Below are 9,161 nucleotides of genomic sequence, written 5' to 3'. Positions count from 1 at the left end.
ATAAATGTTTAGGTTCATGTACACAACCGATTTTAGAATGTAACCACTTAAGTATACGTACGGATATGCGTACTTAAATAACCGGATTTGAGTTTGTTTTGGTTTTCAAACTCAGCAGAAATTCACGGACGTGAACTTTCCGTAGTATGTGTACGGATACGCTATTTTGGTAACTGGTTTGAGTTATTTTTGATTTCTAAACTCAGCAGAAATTCACGGACGTAAACTTCCGCCAGTATGCGTACGATAGGTGCATTATTTGCACTAGTTAGGTACTCAAATGCTTTACTTTCTTGATAGTTTTGTATCATTATGCTTTGATTTGGTTTATTTTTGAGTTTCTTAGGTATTTGAGGCTATCTTAACCAAAAGGAAGTGGAACTCGTCCATATCGAAGAGTTCTTGATATCATCGTGAAAAGAACGAAAAGACGAAGCCAACGGCGAAAAAATGAGGTCATTCCGACCTTGCACGAAGAAGTTAGAAGCAGTTGAACCAAGTCAAAGTTGTCGCAAAAGTGAGACAGCGCAGAACTGTTAAAGGCAGGCGGCACAATTACTCAGGGAAGCCACCTGTTTGAAGCTATTAAGGTTTCAGTTTGCAGAGGCAGTTGACGGTGATGGTGATGAACTCAGGTGGAGCTCGAGAGGTACAGTGAGAGTTGAGCACTGACGATGAGTTTGCTGTCAGTAATTCAAGGCATAGAAGGAAAGAGTTGGCTGTCGAGTTTGGCATTGGTGGATCGGTGTTAATGGTGAAGATGTATACTGCTGCTATGACTATTTTGGCTAGAAGTTGACGGAAGTTGGACTGGCAGTGCTCAGTGATGGGTTATGAATCTGTGGTTATCGAGTGGCAGCAATGGAGAACTGGAGTTTAAGTTGCTACCAGCGACTGGTGAAAGTTAACGATGAGAGGTGTTGTGGCTGCTGTCTAGGTGATTGGCAGGAAAGATGGAAACTCGAGTCTTCTGTGGACTATGGGTTTAGCTCGAGTCTGTGGTTATCACTGGTGTTGTTAACAGGCTCGAGTAGACAGAGTCAGTGCATTAACGGACTGCTGATCGATATAGTTGGATGCTGTGATGATGAACTAATGGTGATGCTGGAAGTATATAATGCTGCAGGAGATCAGAACTCAAGCTGGTGATGGCAGAGGAGTATACGGACTGAACATTTGACTTTGTTAACGCCAGTAATGGCAGTGATGTCGAGAACTAGTTGCTGCTAGTTTCGATGAATACGAAACTAGATGGGTTTACTGAAGATGATGGTGATGATGAGACGATGTTGACGCTGGTGATGAGAGGAGCGGTAAAGCTTGATGATATTGATCGTTGCTGGTAATGGAGTATGAGAACTGCAGTCATAACGAGATCAAGGGACAAGGAAGAGTTGTGTTGCTCTTATTAGCTTCGATGGTCATTGATGGCATTAAGAGTTCGCGACGGAGAGGTTTTGCAGTTTTCTGTGTTCGTACGAGAGATTGCTTCTCGAGTTTGAGAAGTTGAACATTGCAAGAGAACTGTGGTCGTTGTCTCTGGATGATACAGATGAGCATAATATAACCCGAGCTGGGTTTTGTTCGAGCTGGTTGTTACTGCATGGGAAGAGCTCAATGGAGAAAGTTGGTTGCTGCTGATGCTGAGAGTTTGAAGAGATCAGGGAACTGCAGGTGATGTTCGAATGATGGTGTTTAGTTGCTGTTGCCATGAAGCTGGAGAACGAGAAAGAACTGAAGTTGAATGCCAAGTCAGAGAAGTGGATTTAATTTCACGGATAGCCTGGTGTACGTGAGTTACTGTTGGAGAATTAGAAAAACTCAGAAAATATTATTTGTCACGGAGGGAGAGATGTCCGAGGAGGAGGTACTGCCGGAGTTGAATTCCAGGGAAAAAGAAAAGTCACGGAGACGTATCTGTCCGTGATACTGACGAGAAGAAATCAAATTTCAGGAAAAAAAATAATTCACGGAAGCTCGTATGTCCGTGGGAAATCTGAAGGAATAAAGGAGAGTAAGGCTATCAGTTCCAGCAAACTGACAAGCCAAGAACGGATATGGGCTGGAATTTACACATAAGCCCATTGGCTGTTTCAGAAAATAGCACTCGCGAGTAGTTTGGGCGTGACCTGAGGTCAAGTACGGAGGGATATACTTCAGTACCTAAAACAGGGGATTTGATATTTTTTATCATATACTTTTGGAGAAGAGAAAAACGGGAGCTAGGGCTTGAAACGGCTATTGCTATCACGATTCTTAGGGTTTGGTTATTTGATTTCTTGGTTTTAAGAAATCCATGAATAGCTAAACATCTCATATTGGTTAAGGATGTAGTCGGATATCATAAACATGCTACTAAATTAATATATTGGTTTTGTTATCTCAATCAAATTGTTATTGTCTTGTTCTACCACTACAAAAACATGTCCTATTAGTGAGGTTTTTTTCTTTAGGGGCGTCACAAATTTGTGAGGGTGTCTTGACCAACCGTAGGAAATACTAGGATTAGTCAAAGGAGCAGTTTTGTATGATCGGTTTCATGAATCCGACGGAGTAAATGATTTCTGTTTTTATTCTTTTTTCTCATCCTTATCTGCTGAAAGCCTAAAACAGATCTAATTTTTTTCTCGGCCATTTTTTCTCCACCATTTTTTCTCCGCTGAAGAACTGATATCTAGGTTTTCTCTCGCGTCTTCTCTCTGTTACCATCTCTCCTCTTCTCTCCATCTACTCCATCTCATTTCCGTTTTCATCTCGTCCATCTCTTCTCTGTTGAGGGAGAGAGTTATAAGAAAAAGGTGATGTTTTTACAGATTAGATTAAGGTTTGAATGAGAATCGATGATGGAGATAAAGATCTTGAGTCTGATTTAGAGAAATGGAATGGAATCAGGGATCGTTGATGGTCATGGTGTCGATCCGTCTGTTGATTCAAACTCAACAGAAATGTAAGTTGAATTTAGGGTTTCTTTAATTAACTTTTATTTTATGTGAAATTGATTTATAGACTGATCAATTAGTGATGGGTTTGCTTTTAATTGAAGTTTGGATGATGTATAGGGTTTAATTTCAGTTTGGAATTAGGGTTCATCCCAAATTAGGTTTTTGGTTATAAACTTAGACCAGTATTCTTGAGTTTGAATGATAGTGGTGGTTAAAAGAAAAGATTAAGAATAACTAAGCTAATAAAGATAAAGAGGATGAGATAATAGTGGCGGTTAGAAGAAAAGATTAAGAATAACTGAGCTAGTGGGAGTTTAGGTTTAATTTGGTGAAGGGGTTGAATTACAGGGGACTATTGGTGGAGTCAATGAGGAGCTGAAGACGATATGGTGGGTATGTAGTGAAGCTGTAATTGTAGCTAGGGATTCCTGCATTCGGTACCACTAAACCTTCTTTTCAGATTTACATCTTTATTATTCTTTTTACAGGTGTGTGATGAATTTAGTTACTGTAAATTTTAACAGAGGTGAAGATTCCAAAACTCATGCCTATAGATGCTGAATCCAGAAGGATTATTGATGGGATGGAAAGCAGTATAACGATCTCACTTAAAGATTTATACGAATATCTTAATTGGAATTATGATTTCCTAAAGGTTGATTGTTGTCTTCTTCTGGTTTTTCAGGTGTTTATGATGCATTACAGAAGAAATACCTAAGAACACTTCTGTTCTGCATATCTGAAGCTATTGAAGGACCTATAATAGAAGAATATGCGTGGATGTTAAATCTCACTTTTCTTTCATTTGCTAGATTTAGTCATTGATGATGAGCTGGGGTTGGATCTGATTTTTAGTACTCAGGAAATTGATAAGAAGTTTATACTAATACATGAATGGATTGTGTTGTGCAGTTTCATTTGGTTATTCGAGTTCCAACAGCGAAGATGTTATGATGAACATAAGTCATACCGGGAACAAGAAACAAGGAGCAACGTTCAGATCTTATGGCAATGCAGACATTACACCAAATAAAATGAGGTATAATAGTAAGCTTTTTTGTTTGTTAGGTTGTTTTTGTTTTTTGCACTATATGGTTTTAAATCCAGTGGACTACTTTGCTGACTGTGTTTTAACACCATTTACTTGGTTTTGGCAGGAGTTCTGCCTACATTCTTCATAGGTTGCTCAGAAGAAGAAGCTAACCATCCATGGTTGAAAACCCCTCTCAAAATGGCAATCGGAAATGTTAACAGCAAACATATCGTCCTGCCTCTCAAGGTAAATTGGTAGCATTGAACTATGAATGAGTGAAACCTGTGGTTTAGATTCTTTTGATCCATCAAGTTCAATTTGAGTTATCAATTTCGGAACTGTGCAGGTCAAAAGTATCCTGGTACCATATCAAGATGAAAACAATGACATCGAAGATGATGAAGCGATCAGCTTGGGTGTTGATTCAGTGCCAACAACTGAGCCTCCAAATCCAGATAGCGAGGTATACTTACACCGTAACTTATTTGTCATATTACAGCTTCTACTGTCGTTCGAATTGTTGGGAAAACATGGGTGAAACTCGAGAATATAATTTGATAAACTCTGAAATGTCCTGAAATAATTGAGAGATTTGTGTGTTTCTTTTAGTGTATCAATTTCAATCTGGTGGTTGTGATGGAGGAGTCTCAGATGAATGACGAGTTTTGGGTTCTCAACAGTATGATTCAACTGAGTTTGTGGCTCTGAGATCTGAATTTGAGTAATGGATGAAACTACAGCTGTGGGTGTTGATTGATTGATAGTTCAGTGAACTAGGATGGTGTTGATATCAGTTTGCAGTTGCAGATGGAGTAGCAAGGTGAAATGGCAGGTGCAGCTGGAGCTGAAACGAGTCAGAGAACTGAATTTCTACAGAAGAAGGGCTCAGATGGCATCTCAGAGGAGGATTGGTATGTGGTTATGTTGCAGAATGTGCTGAGAATGGTGGTATTGAACTCATGGAGGTGAAACTGAAGCGTTGGTGGTGCTGTGTGTTGGCTCAGGAATGAATCTAGATGACTGAGATGGAGAGTGGGAGACGAAGTGCTGAATGGCTTGCGATTGTGTTGTCGTGGCAAACAACAAGATGAGGTGCAGCTGGGTTGCAAGGATTGCAGTCAAGAGTTAAGTGGGTTTATGTGGTTAATTAGCTAGCATTGCAAGTCTGGAGTGCAGGACAAGTGTTGAATTCTGCAAGCAAGAGCTGTTGTTGTTGAACTGAATGTTAGGGTTGGCAGACTAATGGAAGTTTGTGTGACTGCAGAATGAACTTGAGTGGAAGCTTGTATGTTCTTAAAGCTGCAGCTGAGCTAAAGCTAGAATTGAATTGCAGCAGTTGGTGTTTAACTGATGCTGGTGGTGACTTGGTAAGAAGGCATGATGGAGTTGCAGGTGCAGTTGTGCAAAAGTTGGTTTGAGAAGAAGGTAATGGTGCTGTTACAGCTGACAGCTGATGTGGAATGTGTCTTTGCAGTTGAATAGTAACCCTTATTAGATAAAACTCTGCAGATAACATGTGTGCGTGGGTCCTTGGATTTGTATTGATGAACTTTTGTTTGTTCTTCTTTTTCATTAGATTTCAATGACATGATGCAAGTGTGAATGATGCAATTTTTGGCAAGTATAAGTTTTTGGTTCAGTGTGAATGATGCAATTTTTGAAAAGCTTTTTAATTTTTGTGTGAATGGCTTAAGGTTTCTGAGAATCTAAAATCCGGCGCCGGAAAACAGTAACCGTTGACTGACATCGAATTCTTTTTGACGGCGGCAAGAAAACTATTTATGACGGCTTCACAAGGTGTCACAAATAGAATCACTGTTTGTGACGGTTACCAGAAGTCGCAAATGATCTCAAACCGTCACAACAAACATTTTGTGACCCCAGTAGTAACGACGGATTATTGACCGTCACAAATGGGTTTTTGTGACGGTGTTTTTCTATTTGGACGGTTTCTGTTATTTGTGACGGTTTAAAAACCGTCACTAAAGGCCCTCTGTTTTGTACTACGATTTATTATCGCATATGATTATATAATTGTTTGTTTAGGAGCGCTACTAAATGAGCATGAATGCATTTTTAAAGCCAGGCTAGGGTTTTGAGATACGTAATTGTTGATAAACCTTGTCATAAGTAGCATATTGTGATTACCAATTGTATTCAAAATCTTTGTGTGATTGCAAGTAGAAGCTTGACCTATGATAAATAGTTTACTCGTAGTATTTCTATTGCATGGATTAGTCTAATTCATATAACTTAAGACTTTTGGAGAACTAAACCTAATAGCACGTTTCATTAGGTTGTTCGCTGAGTAGTATTCATATATTCATCGTTATGGTATGTGATGACATAAAGAATTTACCGGAGTATGCTCTCGATGGGGTACTTTAGGACTCTTGATAATGAATGATTGAGTGACAACACCGGTTATTAGTCGAAGTGCGTGTATTATGATTGATGATGAACCCTTAACCAGTTTTCCCAACTTATTAATTCTCTTTATTCATTCTTTGCTATTATTATTTTAATTATTTTAAACCTAAACCAAAACTCCCCCCAGGTTACTTAAGTTTTCAAATACGAATAACAACCCATATCTCCCTGTGGAACGAATCTGTTCTTATAACTATATTATTATTTATAATTGTGAAGTGCAAGAACTTAAATTATTTTTGCGTCGGCTGACAAACGACCAGTATACATTTGGTTCCCAGTTTTGGACTTATACACAAATGTCTTTGGCAAACCAATGCAGCACCACAATTCAGAATTTCTTCAGCTCTTTTCTTCACAGCACCACACCACCTGTTTGAGGCACTAGAACAGTTTTGTTCTGCTTCTCCTTCTCCTTGTTTTGCACAGCAGTTGAAGGTACCTTGTGTTTTTCAGAAGAGAGAATTAGTTCTCACAACAGCAAATTTCATGCATTCAAGATGACACTGCTAACTCAGCATACAACTCAGGCATTCACAGCATCAAATTTCAGCAAATTTCACAGTTGACAGCACCACACCACATTCACAGCAACAGATTTCAGGCATTCAAGATGACATCAGCACATTCGAGCATTCACAGTATGTTAAACTTCACAGTTGCACTTGTTATAGAACCAAAAATGACCCAATGGTCAATATGCAGACTTAATGCTCAAGTACTCCAAGCAAATGCAGTAACAGATGCAGTTGTGGCAAGGCCAAGACTGGGAAGCAGGCAGTTACAGGGCATGGCAAAGCTACAGACAATGACAAAATGAGCAAAGCCACAAAAAATGAGCAAAGCCACAAAAAATGAGCAAAGCCACAGATGCAGTGATGCTTTGCAGGTATGCAGGTGACAGAACAAAGAGAAAGCTAACACATATATACACAAGGTTATTGTTTGCTAAGCATGCAAATGAGGCAGACTATGTTACATGGTAGACTAAGCTAACACATGGCAGGCTAAGCTAACATATATATACAAACAGTAAGCCAAGATGAAGTGGAATGCAAGGAAAATGAAAGTGCAGTGAAAATGAAAATGCAGTGATGCTAAGTTAACAACTACAAAATGGCAGATAAACTACAGCTAAGATGAAGTGGAATGATGATGTTATTAAACTATTACAAAATGGCAGATCAAATAAACTAGTTACATCTAACACTATTAACAACATAAAAACCAAAAATCTAACACATATACAAGTAGTATATTAAAAATCAGTAAAGTGGAAGAAAAGAAACAATCACACCGCTACCGAGTCCCCGGCAGCGGCGCCAAAAACTTGGTGTGGTTTTAAAAGAACCTACAACTTAGACCTGCAAGTATACAGGGTCAGTTGTAGTGAGTGAGGTAAGAAGGGGTTTTTCCTCAGAGACAAGGAGGGTGTAATGCTATTTCTTTGTGTTTTCCTAACTAATTTCCTAAAGTGGCAGTGACAAGAGCTAAACAATGGGAAGTATACTAGGGACTTTGAGTCCACCACTAATTTACATTACTTTTTCTGATCCTAACACTAACCTTGTCCTTACAACTGATAATGAAAGGGATGTCAATCCTCTACATATCTAAGGTCAATCTGATATGGATGATTCAATCACAACTAAGATAATCCTCCTAACCATTAACTGTCTTTTCAAGGTACAGCTAATCAAAAGGTTCATATATACTGTTAAGTATGAGTTGCAGTTCTACAACACCGAATAAATCTAACTACAATGGATGCATTACATACACTGTGAAAGTTAAGTGTTGAAGTCCTAAGACTAAATTCCATCCTAAACAATTAAGCATAACAAGGTTATTATCATGAACATGAACAGCAAATAGCAAATTAGGGTTTCATCTAACCCTAGCAGAACAACTTAGAACATGAACTGTGAATTAAAATTAGAATTGAAACAAAAAAAGTAAAAACCTAAAACTAACACTATTGGTGCTCTGGATAGCCCAGGCATACCCCTAACATTACAAACACCATGTTCTATTTATAGTGCAGAATTCCCAAATTTCTAAACCCTAATTTTTGAAAACCTAAAATTTGATTTGGGGATTTTGAATTTGACGTGCCCACTTGCGATTTCACCTCGACCCATACCTTATTTTGTTCTTCCCACTTGTTATGCTGCTTTTGCTGCTCTTCTTTGTGAACTGTGAACCCTAGCTCGAGTCGTGTCATCAACTCCACACCCTAGGTCAGTGGGATGTGAATTTGATGAAACACCTAGGCTAGGTAGAGAGATGGTGGAGTTGTCGGGTGGTTGTGGTGGTGGTGTGGTTCGAGGTCTGGTGGTGGCAGTGATGGCAGGAGATGGTGGTGGCGGAAGTTGCAGGTGATAGGGAAGAGAGAAATTTGGGGAGAAGAGGAGAAGAGGTCGATGAAGAATGGGTTAGGGGCTGTTTGGTTTGTGGTGTAGGTGTTTGGCATTTGGGTGTTGAGCGGGAGTAGCGAACTTTGATGCACATCGAGTAAAGAGCGTTGGATGATCCCATATATATTGAATCGAACGTCTACGATGGAGAGGTATGTAGCGACCGTTGGATTATGAGATACAACAAAACTGACGGCTTCAGATGGAGTTAGGTACTATGTGTTTGACAGGAGCTTCGGATTTTGATGCACAATGATGAGGTGGCCGTTGGATGATGAGATGGATCCAATCTGACGGCTCTCATGGAAATGGGTATGGATAATGGAAATGGATTTGGGT

The 9,161-nt window shown here is 39.3% G+C and overlaps 1 long non-coding RNA gene across 10 annotated transcripts; it reads left to right on the top strand.

Moving 5' to 3' along the window:
* Nucleotides 1-2,610: 2,610 nt before the first annotated feature.
* Nucleotides 2,611-5,639, top strand: LOC113347343. 10 transcript variants are annotated; one of them, XR_003358900.1, is made up of 7 exons: nt 2,611-2,947; nt 3,291-3,331; nt 3,467-3,535; nt 3,628-3,981; nt 4,100-4,221; nt 4,322-4,438; nt 4,585-5,639. It is a non-coding gene; the product is annotated as an uncharacterized LOC113347343 (long non-coding RNA). The 10 variants fall into 10 exon arrangements; XR_003358897.1 differs by having other exon boundaries at nt 3,431-3,535; XR_003358902.1 differs by having other exon boundaries at nt 3,291-3,335.
* Nucleotides 5,640-9,161: the final 3,522 nt, after the last annotated feature.

Source organism: Papaver somniferum, chromosome 2 (assembly GCF_003573695.1).
Source record: "Papaver somniferum cultivar HN1 chromosome 2, ASM357369v1, whole genome shotgun sequence".
Taxonomy (NCBI): Eukaryota; Viridiplantae; Streptophyta; class Magnoliopsida; order Ranunculales; family Papaveraceae; genus Papaver; species Papaver somniferum.
The sequence above is the reverse complement of the archived record's forward strand: the minus strand, read 5'-3'. Positions and strand labels throughout refer to the sequence as shown.